The sequence below is a fragment of the Manis javanica genome, chromosome 5 (genome assembly GCF_040802235.1).
Source record: "Manis javanica isolate MJ-LG chromosome 5, MJ_LKY, whole genome shotgun sequence".
In the NCBI taxonomy this organism is placed as follows: Eukaryota; Metazoa; Chordata; class Mammalia; order Pholidota; family Manidae; genus Manis; species Manis javanica.
This window is the reverse complement of record NC_133160.1, coordinates 165,000,798-165,015,772: the sequence shown is the minus strand read 5'-3', so window position 1 is coordinate 165,015,772 and position 14,975 is coordinate 165,000,798.

The following is a 14,975-nucleotide window of genomic DNA, read 5'->3' as shown; positions in this document are numbered from 1 at the left end:
CATTCTAAGAATTCACAATGTCCTTTAAGAAAACCTGCCACAACCAGAATGAGGTACGATATCTCAGAGGGGTCAATGTTGGGAAAATATTCCCACCCCGCCTCCTGACTTCCTCAGGATCTGGGTCTAGTCTTGGCCTTGCTGTGAATGAACTCTGTAACCTGGAACAGTCATGCTTATAGTCTTCTTGCCTGCAGAAAGACGCCATTGGCCCACATGGTCACATTACAATTACATGTATAGATGTGTATTTTCATGTGTTTTTTCAGACCCTTCTGTGCTTTACTAAATACAAGATTTTTTAAAAGCCTTTGTGCTACCAAGAGATAGCCAAGTAATGAACATAAATCCAGCATCGTGTAGGCAAACATGGACTCTTCAGGGCAAATGCTCAGTTCTTAGTGCTTCTCCTGCAGGGTCTCCTGCTTCCCATCTCTCCACATAGCTGGATGCCAGAGGAAACTTTGTAAAAATATGGGAGCAGAAGAGGGGTGTCTGGGCTCTCTGTTATCTTTCTCTGCTGGTTCCCGCTCACCTCTGGTTTAAGAGGACTTCATACTTCCTGGTTTGAGGTCATTTTAAGCTCTGACCCCTGGCCTCCACCCTCAGAGGGAGTATCTCCAACTCCTCTAGAGTGGCAGGCTCTCTATCTCTGCTCTTGCTGGCAAGGTGGGCCCTCTGACCCCACTGCCTTGTTCATCGCGCTGAGTTCTTTGGGTTTATCCACCCTGCAGTCTCTCTACAGAACCCCCGGCCCACACCTCTATAGACCCTGGATTCTCTCACTTCCCACTGCTTTCCTTGTCCTACACACAGTGCCTTGGAACTTCTAGATTCCTTCTTTGTCACCTGCGGTCTTTGAGGAGAATTGGCTGTGCCTCTGTAGATCCCCACTGGGGTCTTGGCCGATCCCCACTATTGCTTGATTGCGGTCACCTTGTGAGCATGTTACACACCCAGAATTTCCAGCAAGCCCTCTCTCCTCTGAGCTTCTCCCTCAGCCTGGTGATGATACAACCAGCGTGTTCCCCAACATGAGTGGAGATTCAGAGAGTGAAGAGTCAGGGTTGCTCTCAGCAGGGCCAGCAGCGTTGTCGTCCCAGCCTCCTGGCTCTCCTCTCCATATTAGCATTCTTTTTCCCTTCCTATTTGAAACAAACTTACATATTCTTGTCTTCTCTACAGGATGGCTAAGGGCAGATAAAGCTCAGAAACACAGCCTAGATTTTTCTAAGGAAATTTGGGGGAATTGAAAGAAAAATATCTCTCTTCTCTCCATGAAAAGTAGACTGTCAAAACTTTTATCTATGTACTTTTTAAAAATCTAGTATAAAACTTAAAGTTGAGCAATGAATTCTTTGTTCCCTGATAGCCACAATCTCCCCAAAGCAATGAATGGCATTGATTCACTGCTTGAAGGGAATTGCTAGGCAACATAGTTTATGGGGAAGGAAAAAAATACCTTGTTCAATATTTCTTGAAAATATTATCCCTACTACATGCATAGGAAAGTATACCTGAAAAGGGGGAATAGCAAAATCCCAGTTAGGCTGCAATAGAAAAGTTCTAACTGTGGCTAATGCCTGTGGGGAGCCCATGAAAGATAAAGAAAATATAAAATCAGGAGGTGGTGAATGTAATGGATGAAAACTCTGAAAAGTGAAATTCAGAATGGAATTTGTCCTCTTCTTGCCAACGAAAACAACAACAAGAAAAAAAGGAAACCAGAAATCCCAAAAAATCTCCTCCACTGCAGTGTTGAAGGAGCGTATGACTTTTGCGGATGCAAGGAGGTAAAGGTACCATGGGTGTGAGAGGCATTTCCCCGTGGAAACTGAAACGCTTGAGCAATGAGTACAATCGGAGAGAATCAGTAATTAAGAAATTCCCAAGATCAGATGAAGCTTAGAAATATGGAAACCTCTCAGGCCAAATGACCCCCTTTCCTCTTGCTTGACTATGTAGTTTCTGAATGTCTGCACAGATGCAATGGAAAAGGTAACTTGTGAGGGGCATACCGTCAGATCTAGTCTGTATAGTCAGCATTAATTCTGTATTTCCTTAGCTTATATTTAATCTTTTAACATGAAAGTTTCCCAGTGCCTTTGGAGCAGAGCAGCCTTCTTAGGAGAGCAGCAAGAGTTATTTCTCGGATCTCTATGGATGTAAAAGGAACAATATGCTTTTGTAAGCAGGACCTCTTCCTTATTCATCTTTGGCTCCCTAGTGCCTGGTTCAGTGCTTATCAAATAGCAGTTACTCAGTAAAATGCTTCATGGAGATAACACATCATTTGGAAGTCTGTATTGAAAAATAGCCTATCACAAGCTAAAGAAATATACTCCTAGAATTTGAGCATTTGAAGAAATTTTAGGATTCCTCCAGGGATATCCAGCTACCTCATTTTAAAGACAAGAAAACTGAGGCCCAGAGAAAGGAAGAGACTGGCCCACAAACTCTCAGGAAAGGAGTGACAGAATCAGGACTAGGATCCAAGTCCTTCATGCATATTTTCATATTAATTCACTTTACTGTTTTAAAACGTAGGTTTTATTGTTATGCAGGTATGGCGTGCCAACAGATTCGGAGACAACTGACTTTGAAAGCAGAGTTTGTTATAATCCCAAATCTGGAGAGGAGGGGTCATGTCGTGGCACGAGAGGTCACCCTGGAAAGACCAGGCTGGGTCAGCAGGCAGAAGGTGCAGGGAAAACATGGGAAAGAGCCTTAATTGTAGTTTCCACAGGAAGGAACCGGCGAGACAGAGAAAACAGATTTAGGATTGGCTAGTTTGAGTGATTTCAGTCAGCTTTAGGGCATAGGGGTTGTCCCTAGCGGTCAGACACCCAGCCTGGAGTGATCAGGGCAGGTGGACAGTGGCCCACAGCGGGGGCCAGATGGCTGGGGACAGGGCTCTGAGCTGGGCAGTTTGCATATGAAAGGCATGCTCCCAGGTTAGTTGCTGGCAATCTCCAGGAACTAGTTAGCCCTTGGAGGGGCAGTGCCTCCAGCATTAGCAGGGCCCCAGGTAGCAAAGCACCAAAATACAAAATTAAAAAGACATGCTTAATATACTCATCACATGGAGATCATAAGTCTTCATGACATTAAAAATTCAGCTTGGACTTGGTGGATTTATCTCCATCTCTTCTATATTGTGCAATAAAATAATTAGAGACAGGGGGCCTTCCACATGAAGTTCTTAAGGATTCTGCATCCTCAGGACTATGAAAAATGGCTTTTGGATCATAATCTAGACAATCTTTTCTGATTATTTATCTAAAACTAAAAGCAGGAAATGATTCATTTGATTTCTGCCAATCCTGGAGTGTTGCCACTTTGAGCTCAGGAAGAGCTGGCTTCCCTTGGCAGTCTGCACTTGCGGGATGATGAATGAAGTTCTATGTGTGGTGCTAGCTAAAATTTTATAGGGTCTAAAAGCAATTTATACATGCTTCGGGAGGTGGCTACTTTTTTTCTTTTTTAGATAGCTCTTAGTCACAGCAGGGTACTCACTACACATATATCACATCGAGAGGGCACTTTACAGGAGGAATGAAGTTTTGCTCTGCATGTTGATAAACACGGTCTTAGCTTCTACAAGCTTTATGTCTGCTCAGCATCCAGCAAGTAGGTATTAGCTGAATTCTGGATCCTTCCACTCATTTTCACACCTTAAAAACCCATGACCCTCAATGCGATACTGTGAAAATGAGAAATAGTCATCCTAACAAAACATTTTCTTGGTTCGAAGAGTTAATGGTGTTATTCACAAACAGGCAAGGCCAATTCCCTTCACTTGGAAATCTCAGGCATGGGCTTAAATGGTCTTGCATGCTGGCCAGTCAACCAAGTCGTCAAGGGTCAGAACTAACTCAGAGAACAGTGGCCATGGGCCAAGCCACCCACTTCCTGTAAGTGATGCGCACTGTAAACACTTGCAGCCCACCAAGCTTCATCCACGCTGCATTATGTGGACAGCGTGGGGTGATTTTTTTCTGAAACAGATAGGTAGATAGATGATAGAGTTAGAGATAGAGAGAGAGAGAGAGAGAGATGGAGAGAGACAGAGACAGAGAGACAGAGATGAAGACAGAGACAGAGATAGATATATACCTGGTTTGAGAATTCTGAGCAATGTTCTCTTTTACTCAATCAAGCTTCGACACACTCTCAAGCTCATCTCCCTGGTTTCTGTCACGACAGGTTTCATTACCCTTCTCCCCCATGCAGTCCTGAGTGCATGCCATCACAAAGCACTGTAAAAGGAGTTGAGATGAAGAACTGAGGGCCAGCACTGCTGCACATTGAGGGGCCTCAGGCAAGTTTCTTCACCTCTTGCCATCCTCATCTATAACATTAGGAGCATAATATTTATGCACTGTTTAAAAGGATTACGCAGTAATAGGGGAAAAGGCTTATGATTACTTTTGCTAGAACTATATTCTGTAAAACATGTACTTAGCATTTGAAAGTGTGAAAGGGCTGTTAGAAGTTCATCAAACCCGTGTACCTTTCCTTCTGGGCTCTCAACCATGTTGCATTGCTTAGCCCTTTTTGGAGTCAGTTGTGACCATATTGCTAACACAGCCAAAGCTCAGAAACACAGCCGCCTAGATTTTTCAAAGTAAGGAAATTTGGGGAAATTGAAAGAAAAATATCTCTTCTCTCGCCATGAAAAGTAGACTGTCAAAACTTTTATCTATGTACTTTTTAAAACTCTAGTATAAAACTCAAAGTTGAGCAATGAATTCTTTGTTAATACTAACTCTCAGCTTAGTTCTAGACAATGGCCTGTGAGAGAAAGTGTGACGGCTGCTTCCAGGGTTTCCTATGTACAGTTTCCTTGAAGGCCCTCCAGCCAAGTCAACACTCTTGGAAGCCCTGGGTCAAAGACAGCAGAGCCATAAAGTGGCAGGGGCCTGGGCCTCTGCATACTCACTAGAAGGAGGGACAGCCTCCCATCAGAAACACACATTTATACTTTACATACTATACTTTACATGAGGGAGAAATAAAATTTTATCTTGTGAATCTATTGATATTTGGAGGTTTCTCCAACACTGCACATAGCAATGCATTAACTTATATACATTTTAAAATGTATGTATATAGATAACTAGATTTACTAGAGGAGATTATTGCAATATATACAAATGTTGAATCATTATGTCGTAGACATGAAACCAATAGAATATTGTATGTCAATTATATTTCAACAACATTTTCTAGATAGGCTGGAAAAATGCATATATGAAAAAATTGTAATATATGGCCAAAAGGATATGTTATCAGTATGTCTGAGTAGCGGGATTGCAAGTATAGTTTTATTTTCTTAATCCTCTTCCTATTTTGGATTTTTCAAATCTTCTCTGAGGAATGTGTACTGATTTGGTGATTTCAAAAATTACTTGAAGGAGACAAAAGAAAAAAAAATGGCAAAACGCCATGAAGGATAAAAGAAAATCACCTCCCCAAACTGGGTATCGTCTGGGCAGGTATATTCTCATTTCACATTCAGTCAATAAATGCACTTTGTGCATCTACCTGATGCCAAGAACTCAATATTATCCCAATGGACCTCAAAGAATCCACAGCGTATCAAAGAGCAGAGCATGCATTAAGCCAGGGACTCTGGCTGCACACAGAGAGGGCCCTGAACCCGAACCGGGGTGATTTAGATAAGGCTCTTTGGGAGGAGGGATGCCTGCACTGAGCTGTAAACTGAGTAAGACAGAAAAAAGCACAAAAAGAGGCAAAGCAACCACAAAGTGTGCTGAGCAGGCAGCTACAGCCCCGCACTAAAATTCCAGCCATAGCTTTAGAACCACAGGTTTTATTTATTCTTGTTTCCACAGTGCTTAATACAATGCCTCATATACAATGAGTGTACAGCAAATATTTGTCAAATAAATAATCAGTAATGGACATTACTACCAAGTGGCTATCCAGGTGGGATGCCTCACCTCTGTGCAGCTCTGGCCACAGAAATGTCTTCCTTGTGCTAAAGCAACCAAAAACCCAGTTGTACCAGTGAGCAGATTTACGCAAAGCAGCAGAGTCAGCAGCAGAGCGATGGTCCGAAGAAGGTGAGGAATAAAGGAATGCGACGTGGGGAGAAGAATGCAGAACAAGGGGCCGTACTTCCTCGTTCTTATTAAAAGGGCGGGTATTGCTTTGCGCGTGCGGTCCCAGGCTACTGAACTCGGGAGTGTGCGCGCGCACACAGGCATGCCGGGCGCTCCGCCAGCACCCTGTGTACCTCACCTCGTTTATCCCTTGTCACTGCTGGCTGAGCTCTGCTCAAGTTGTAAAATCTTTCTCTTACAGATAAGGAAACCAAGATGATTCCGGTAGTGAGTGATACAGCCGGGATCTGAAGCTATGTTTTCTCACCCTGTTCCATCCATGTGCTACCAGGGAGCCTTTCGCTCTCAGAGCATCTTAGATTATTGCTCTGTGGACACTTTACACAGACACTGCTGCACTACGTAGATTCTGCACAGAGGTGAGCAAGCCGTGGGCTCCACGGACGATGAAGTGGCCCCCCTCCGGCTGGCTACTGAACCAGGCTGTTCGGCGCTTTATTTCAAGTATGAGCAGTGGCGGATTTCAGGCACGCAGCAAGGCCGGTGGTGGAGCCGGGGAGAGGGTGATTTTGGAAAGGAATAGAGTGAGAAGGTTGTGGGTATAAGACGCTGGTTACTGGGAATCTAGAAAATGCTCTTATTACAACAGCCATGAGGCAGAGCTTCTCCCTGGCAAGGTCAAGAAGGCTGTCTTGAGGGGACAATTAAAGCACCTCGAATCTCACTGTGCAAAGGTCTGACACTTCTAAGGACCAGAAAAGCAGGACCGGCTGGTCAAGTGGCTCCTGCTGTGAGAGCAGGAGGTGGATGCAGACACTGAGTTTTACTGGGGGCTCTGGTTCTTGTACCTCCAACCCCTAAAACCCCAGTCCCTCTGCTCGTCCCCCACTGTTCCTCTAATATGCCCTTCCATTTGGCATAAAATCTCACCCTATTTCACAGCCTAGAAGTACCTCCTGGCTAGGAACTCACAGCCAGAGTTAAGAAGCATGGTTTTGCCAAGATGTTCTGGAAGAAATAAAGGACTGCAATCCCCAGTCAGTACCTTTCACACAGCGAGTGGAAGCAAAGGGTGTCTGAGAATTCACAACCTGACCACCATGAGAAAATAAAAGTAGATCATATTCATAATCATGATAAACCCTCATGCTTGCAAACTGTGCTTGATCTCCTTATGGCTTCCATATTCACTATTTAATTTGGTCTTTAATACACGTAGTAAGCAGAAGAAGTATTATTATATCTGTTCTATAGATGAACAAACAAGCTGGAGAAACTAAACGGCACGCATTTTTTATCAACATCAGTTTACCTTTACAGTGTGTTATGACTTGAATGGTGTCCTCCAAAAAAGTTATGTTGAAGTCCTAATCCCCAATATCTTAGAATGTGAACTTGTTTGGAAATAGGGTCATTACAGATGTAATTAGTTAAGATGAGGTCTACCGGAGCAGTGCGCATGCCTAGTCCCATATGACTGGTGTCCTTATAAAAAGACAGCCACGTGAAGAAACAGGGACATGCAGAGGGGAGGTGGCCACGTGAAGAGAGAGACAGAAAACACTGCCAGCTCCTTGATATCAGACTTCTGGCTTCCAGAACTGGGAGAGAATAAAGTTAGAAGGAGCCGAGACAGACGGCATGGACACCAAGAGGAAGCATAATCAGTTTCGTCCAGTGTCCTTCCTGTAGTCAGAGAGGATAAAAAAACTGAAAATGTGACCCCTGGGCTGAGTGCTTAGGAGGTGCTGGCGACCTCTGCAAGGGGGGCTCCGGTAGCGCGAGAGGATGAGACGTGAAACAGGAGATGCTCAATGATTGACTCCCCTTTCAAGAAGTCTGTGAAAAAAGGGACACAGAGCAAAGGAAAATGGAGGGAAAATGTGGGGAGGCATCTAAAAACTGGGCTGAATTTGAACATTTGTCCTAAGGGTAAAGATTCAGTGGAAACAGGTGGAGTGAAATACAGCAGAGGAGGGCGTTGGCAGCACCTTGCCCTCAAGGGGAATATGCGAGAGGGCCGTCTCCAGAGGGGCAGGGGCAGAGCCAAATGTGGGGGCATGTGACCTGTGCAACTCAGAAGGGTCCTTCTCTTTGTGTAAAGCCCTGTGGTTGCCATCTTAAAATCCTTAGTAATTCTATCTTTGATTTTGTTTTGCCAGTGGAGCAGGTGCTTGGGAGCACGGAACCTTGGCCGACAAGCTCCCATCTCCCTGGGATGGACTCTTAGCTGCCCACTGGGTCCTGTGTGCCTCCCAGCATCCCCCTGCCCATCCTGCTACCATACCCACACTCTGTGCAAAGCAACGGATCAGGTTGGGTTGGTAGGGGAAGCCCTGTAGGTCCCCCTTTGTCCTCGCAAGGACCTGCTCCCCAGGGTCTTGGGGGCAAGGCAGAGGCCAGCTCTGACCTAGGCTGGCAGCACGGGGGCTTGCTCAGTGGACGATGCAGTGAGGGCCTCTAACCCACCCTGACCCAGCACATCACACTGTGGAGGAGGTTACAGCACCTGGGGTCGTTCACCTGTCCATTGTGGACTGAGGTGGTGGGCCAGAGGAGGGGCAGAGGGCTTCCCTGCCCAGAGCCCTAAAACATCTGTTGCCAACCCTGGGTGAAGGACTCACCCTCGGTCAGGAGAAAGGACACTTCTGTTCTAGGGTGGGACGGAGAAAAGGGTTGGCTGTGGTTTGCAAGATGAGGGTGTCTCAAAGCCGGGACAAAGGCTGCCTCCAGGGCCTTGCGTGGAGGCAGGGCCCCAGACGTGGGTGGGGTCTTGAAGTGAGACATCCCGGCAGAGCAGAGGAGGCTTCTCCACATTGCTACGTCATTACGCATGTTACCAATACCTGAATGCATGAATGAAAGGTCCACTTTAGAGAAAAAAATATAAACAAAACCAAACAACCCTTAAATGGTCTCTTCACCATAACACCACCCACCTGCAGGTTTCCAACCAGCTTCATATTCTCAGCAATGCCAGAAACTGACTTTCAGTTTTTAAAGGGGCAGATGCTTTCCTTTTTTTCCCCCTCTCTGAATGTTTTAAAGAATATTTTAAAAGAATGAATCATAATGTACATCGGGTTTCCCTCACTGGTGTATCTGATGTTCCATACATATCCTGGTAGGTTTTGTTGACAGACTGACAGATCTGGGATTTGCATGGGCTGAGCCCACAGCCCTTCCCATCTCTCCTGCCGTGCGCCTGACCCGTAGCCGGGCTACACTCCCTCTCGCTGGACGCCAGGAGAAGGAAGCTTCCGTAGTTCAGCCTCGGCGATCTGCAGCCAAGCTCTCTGAACCTCTGTCCCTCCAGCTCTGCCCGGTGGACCCTCTATGGGGTCACTCAACTGCCTCCTGTCAGCGCTACTTGAGTTATGATTCTCTTCCCAGTAATTTGCGGCAGTGGAGGACATTCATGGACACGGGGGGATTCTCACTTCAAAAAAAGCATATCTTCTCCCAGTTAGAAATAGAAAGGAAAAAACAGGCGCACTTGTGTGAGGGGACCTGATGGCAGGGACTCAAGTCTCGAAGAGCCAGTGCCCTGTGGGGGGGAGCGGGGGGGAGCTATGCTTACCGAACTCAGGAGCTGAACAGACTCCGACCCTTCCCCGGGGGCTGCCCCTCCATCTTAATTCAAGCCTTCTGGGTTCCCACGTAGAGGAGTGAGCAGCCACACTTTAGAGACAGCCAGGGCGGGTGTGCGCTCCGACAAACGGCGGCCCGGTCACACAACCCTTGTGCCTGGACGTGACTGGACCGAGCTCTGGGGTTCGCTCCTGCCGCCCCGCTTTCTCCCTTGCTCCCTGCTGCAGCTGGAATTAAGCCTGTTCTAAGGTGAGCTTGGCAGTGGGGAGGTCCTGACCCGGAGCCACGCTGGACCACCTTCCCAGGGCCGCCAGATGTGAGCTGCCTCTTGAAGGAAGCTTTGATGATAGAGAATTCAGACGGCCAGGAAGTTGCTCTTAGATTCACTCCACTGGAAGTACTGGCTGCCTTCCCTCATTAACTTGGGAGTCCCAGAGTCTACAGGGACCTCTGAAAAAGTGCTTCGTATTGTTTAGAAAATGGAAGCACAAAGAGGTTGTGTGATTTGCAAGTCACACAGTGAGTAATCACCTGTATGGCTTCCAATTCGGAGGCATCGGATTCCAAAAGCAGACTTTTTCCAATAGACCGTAATCTCAGAATCTTGCCATCCTCAAAGATGCTTCAGGGATTCCAGAAACAATGAAGTGTTTTTCACCAAAAAATAAAAGATTTCTTATTAAAAATTTTAGTTTTCTTTTTAAAAATTCTGTCACAAATAGTGCATCTCCTTTAGATGGGGGAGTTTTTTTTTTAACTTGTTAAAAAAATTTTTGAGTTGAGATCCCTCATCAGATTTCTTTGCAAAGACGTTTGATCACCGTTACACTGAACCCCGACATTCAGTGTGCACCATGAAAGTGAAGTAAACTCTCCTTTTTGAATCAGTAGGTTGGCTTAGAATTGACCAACAATACAGCAAAACATAGGAAGACCACGACTGGTTAAGGCACAAGAACCAAGAATGTGTGCCCCCTCCCACAAGTGGAGGGATGGTATGCCCTGCAGATGCCCTCGCAGGTTAAGGAGGGTTGGCTGTGGGTCTCACAGTCTTAGGTGGAAGAAAGGCTCCTGCCCAAGGTCATGGCCCTTCCTTGGATGCAGCTCCCATTCAACAGGACAGCCCCGGAGGGCCAGCCCGGCTCCAGCCCCTGTGGGGTTAGCTCAGACCTTTGGGGCAGCTGCATCTCAGCCCAACTTCTCCTATTCAATCCCCTCTTCCTCTCAACCCACCACACACACACACACACACACACACACACACACACACACACACACACACACTCACACTCCCTGGGAAACCACCTGCATACAACCACAGAGTCTCAGATCTAAGACGGGTGGGTACCTCAATCTGGCTAAGAACTGCAAGATTGGTCATTAAAGGACTGTTCTCAAGTAGAGAGAAAAATTTTTAAATACAATATGCAGTAATTTATAACAGTAAAAAATGAAGTCAAGCAGTCAAGTAGATTAATAAATATACATCTGTCTATATATATGTATATGTAATTAATATAGATATTCATTTTCCATTAAATTATGTATGTTATATCCTTCAAACATGTGCAACTAGTATGTGAATATTTTTAAGCTGAGAAAGACTTTTTTAAATAAACACAAGCATCATTAATTGGATCATGTCTTGTTAAGATCAGTAATCACAACTGAGAAAATACTGTTTTTTGGTCACCTCATAGCTAAGCTACCCCCAATCAGCACATGGAAACTATATAATACCACAAGTGAAATAAGCCCTATTCTGATGCAAATAACCCACATCCCTGGTTAAGATCCAGTGCTCAGAACGGGAAAGATATGGGGGATGTGATGGCACTTCTGTTTCTGGGAAGGACAAGAAGTATCTGAAGTAAATGTAACAAAATCTCTTAAAATTGAATGGTGAATAATAGGTGTCAGATTTCTCTGTGTGTTTGAGATATTTTAGAAGTAACATACATAATTTTTAAGAGTATTCATTCACTTTTAAACTGGGTCCCAGCATAGGATCAATAGCCATAAGACAGATCCCTGATGGTTGGTCTTGCCACTGACACAATGTCCATCACCTAGACCACATGTCACCACTTCTTGTCATCCCAGTATTCTGCAGATTACAGAAAGTACAGAATCACAAATTGAACATATGTGTCTGTGGAAAAGACTGCTCTTTTTCTCGTACATTTGTCCTACCCTTAGAAATAGAAACCCTCATAGCTATTGGGTACAAGGCTGCCTGGAATGGATATATTTTCCACCACTGTTTGCAGCTAAATGTGGCCATGTGACCAAATTTGGACCCATGGGATGTGGGTAGCTTCCTGGAAGTGTTCCCAAAATGAAGAAACAGCCCCTGCTTTGCCCTTCCTCTTTCCTATTGGTCGGAAGGAGGAAAAGGTGGCTGTAGCTGATGTTGTCACCTTGGACAATAAGAAGGCATCCTAAGGATTGTGAAGTGGCAATGCAGAGAGTACTGGTGCCAGGAAGTTATGTTCACAAGCCCTGGACCCTAGTCTCTGTTTACCTAAATAAGAAAGACTGGTCTATCTTCATAAAATCATTATGTTTAGGAAATCTGAGGTCATCTGTCACATTTAAATGAACCCACTCCCAATGAAAAATAGACACTAAGAATCCCATCACTTCCAGATTAGGCCACACTTAGCTTACTCCTGAGAGATGACTCAGCTATAATTTTAAAATCTCCAAAGAGGTAGAAATCACAGATACATGCTAAGTAAGGCAGTTAATGGATTCCAATGAATAAGAATCTGAAGAGGTTATCACACAATTACATAAACAATGATTTGTTTACATCTGGGTATATGGAATGTAGTAATGTAGAAGTTTATTAAACTGCTTGCATTATTATCTTGATTCATTATTCGTTTTACTTTACGGACCAGTTTTTCACACCAGATCATAAAATGCTTGAGAATATAGTTAGATAATAAGGTTGTGTACATGATGAATGTTTAGGAAATAGTTTTAGATTACTTATAAAAAGAAGTTCTAATTGTATTGTAGAGTGCAGTATTTAATAAGTAAACCTGGAATTTTTGTTCATAAATGTCTAGCTCAAAGAATGGAGTAATTTAATCAGGTGATTCAAAGCACAAGTTATTCATTTGGATTAGAAGGAAGGCAAAAACTGGGAATTTTAGCAAAGTCACCACACCTTATAATTCCTCTTCATTTCTCCCCACCTTTAGCCAGAGAGTAAGAAAAGAAGCAAGATTTAGCTTTCAAGTGAAGATTGTAAACTGAAAAATCATGTATTATCACTTGATCTGAAAAACCTCACTAAAATAACAGTAAAAGAATGTTTTGAGGCATAGAACACCAGGGACAAAGAGAATTGTAAGGGAAAAAATAGCGCAGAATTTTGGGAGCTGGGAAACAGGAGGATAAGTAATAAGTGACCTAGAAGAAACCGCAGGATAAAGAGCTAGCCGACCTGCAGCATGGTGCCTCTGTAAGGGTCAGGACCCCACGGAGATGGGCATAAATGTGGAAGTACAAGATTAGTAGGCAGGTAAAAATCTCTTTACAAAGCCCTTAAAACTGTATCCTCTCTACCACTGTAACTCTGGCGGTAAACGCAGGTTTATTCTCTAAGGAAAGAAAAACAGAAGATATTTGGACCAGGGGACACCATGCAAATTTTAGGTTTGGTTCTCCAAAAACATGTTTATATGAAAGTCTACATTCGAATTATTCTCCTAAACTCTCAGGTCTCTAGAAGAGAGGCCTCCAGGCAGGACACTAAAAGATTACTTTCCAAGAAATCTGACCAGCCCAGGAAAAATTATCTCTATAATCATATCAGAGATTTTCCCCCTACAAAAAGCCCAGCTATGGCATCTGATAATGAGGACCAGGGCCAAACACTCCAGCCATATGCCTCAGACCAAACCAAAAATGAATTAGACATCAAAATTCTCAAGAGAAGCTCTTGAAGCTGGAAGACAATGGAGAAATGCCCTTAAATTACTCAGGGAAAGTGATTCCCTTGTAATAGTTAATTTCATGTGTTAACTGGACTGGACTGCAAGGTGTCCAGATATTTGGTCAAACATTAGTCTGAGTGTTTATTTGAGGGCGTTTTGGGATGAAATCAACATCTGAATTGGTAAACTGAATAAAGCGCATCAGTTTTCCTAAAGTGAGTGGCCTCATCCAGTCAGATGAAGACCTGGATAAAACAAAAGATGACCCTTCCCTGAGTTAGAGAATTCTTCCTGCTCGTCTGCCTTTGAACTAGGACACTGGCTTTTTTTGCTGCCTTTAGACTCAAACTAAAACAGGAGCTCTTTCTAAGTCTTGCGTCTGCTGGTCTTCAGACAGAAACTACATAATTGTTTCTCTTGTAGCTAGCTAGCTACATATCCCAGTGGTTCTCTCTCTCTGGAGTTTTCTAATACACCAATGTAGGCAGTGAAATATCAGTTCAGTTGAACACAGAATAGTTATAATGTCAGATCCCTCAAAAAAGTTGACTCCTTTGCTCCTTTTCTCAGAAATCTAGAAAAGCAGGGCCTCTCCCAAAGAGTATGGACCAAAAATATAGATGCCAAGGATGTGGAAAACAGAAGATCTAACACAAGAGACAGTGATGCTAAGGAGGGTCCCATTAGCAATTCTACAAATAGCTAGTCCACTAGAGTAAAACAGAGGCTCCAACAAAGATGTCTCTCAGGTGATGAAAGTGGGATGCTGCAATTGTTTGATTGTGTTGAGAGGTAATTCAGTAAATTGGGAGAGAGCTGGAGGAAAATTTAGTAATAAAGTATTTTTTAAAAAGCAATCAATCTAACAAACAAAGGTTCTGCAATGGATGGCAAGTATTTATAGTATGCCAAATGGCTTAGCTCTTATAAACACGAATTTAGTTTTAACTAAAATCATAGTATAATTGTAGGTTATGAAACTGTCAACATTCAAACACTTCTGACCAAGAACAATGGCAATTTCATAGAGTCTGACCTAATACAACGGAAAGTTGTGGGCTGGGAATGATGAGAAGGATACGTGTTGAACAAAAGGATGCATGAAGGGAGTTAATTCTTTATCTTCCGTTGCAGGAAATCAGTCAGTAGGGCCTGAAACAGTAGGGTAACCATGTTATCTAGATACATGGAGGAAAGTATCTAAAAGAGCAACAAAAATGATGAGAAGTGCTGGGAGTGAGGTCCAGGAGACGTGTATAGGGTAATAGCACTGTTCTCATCCTTTTCAGCTATTTGCATCTTCCAACCACATTGTCCATAAAACTGTAGTCAAAATAAAATTTTA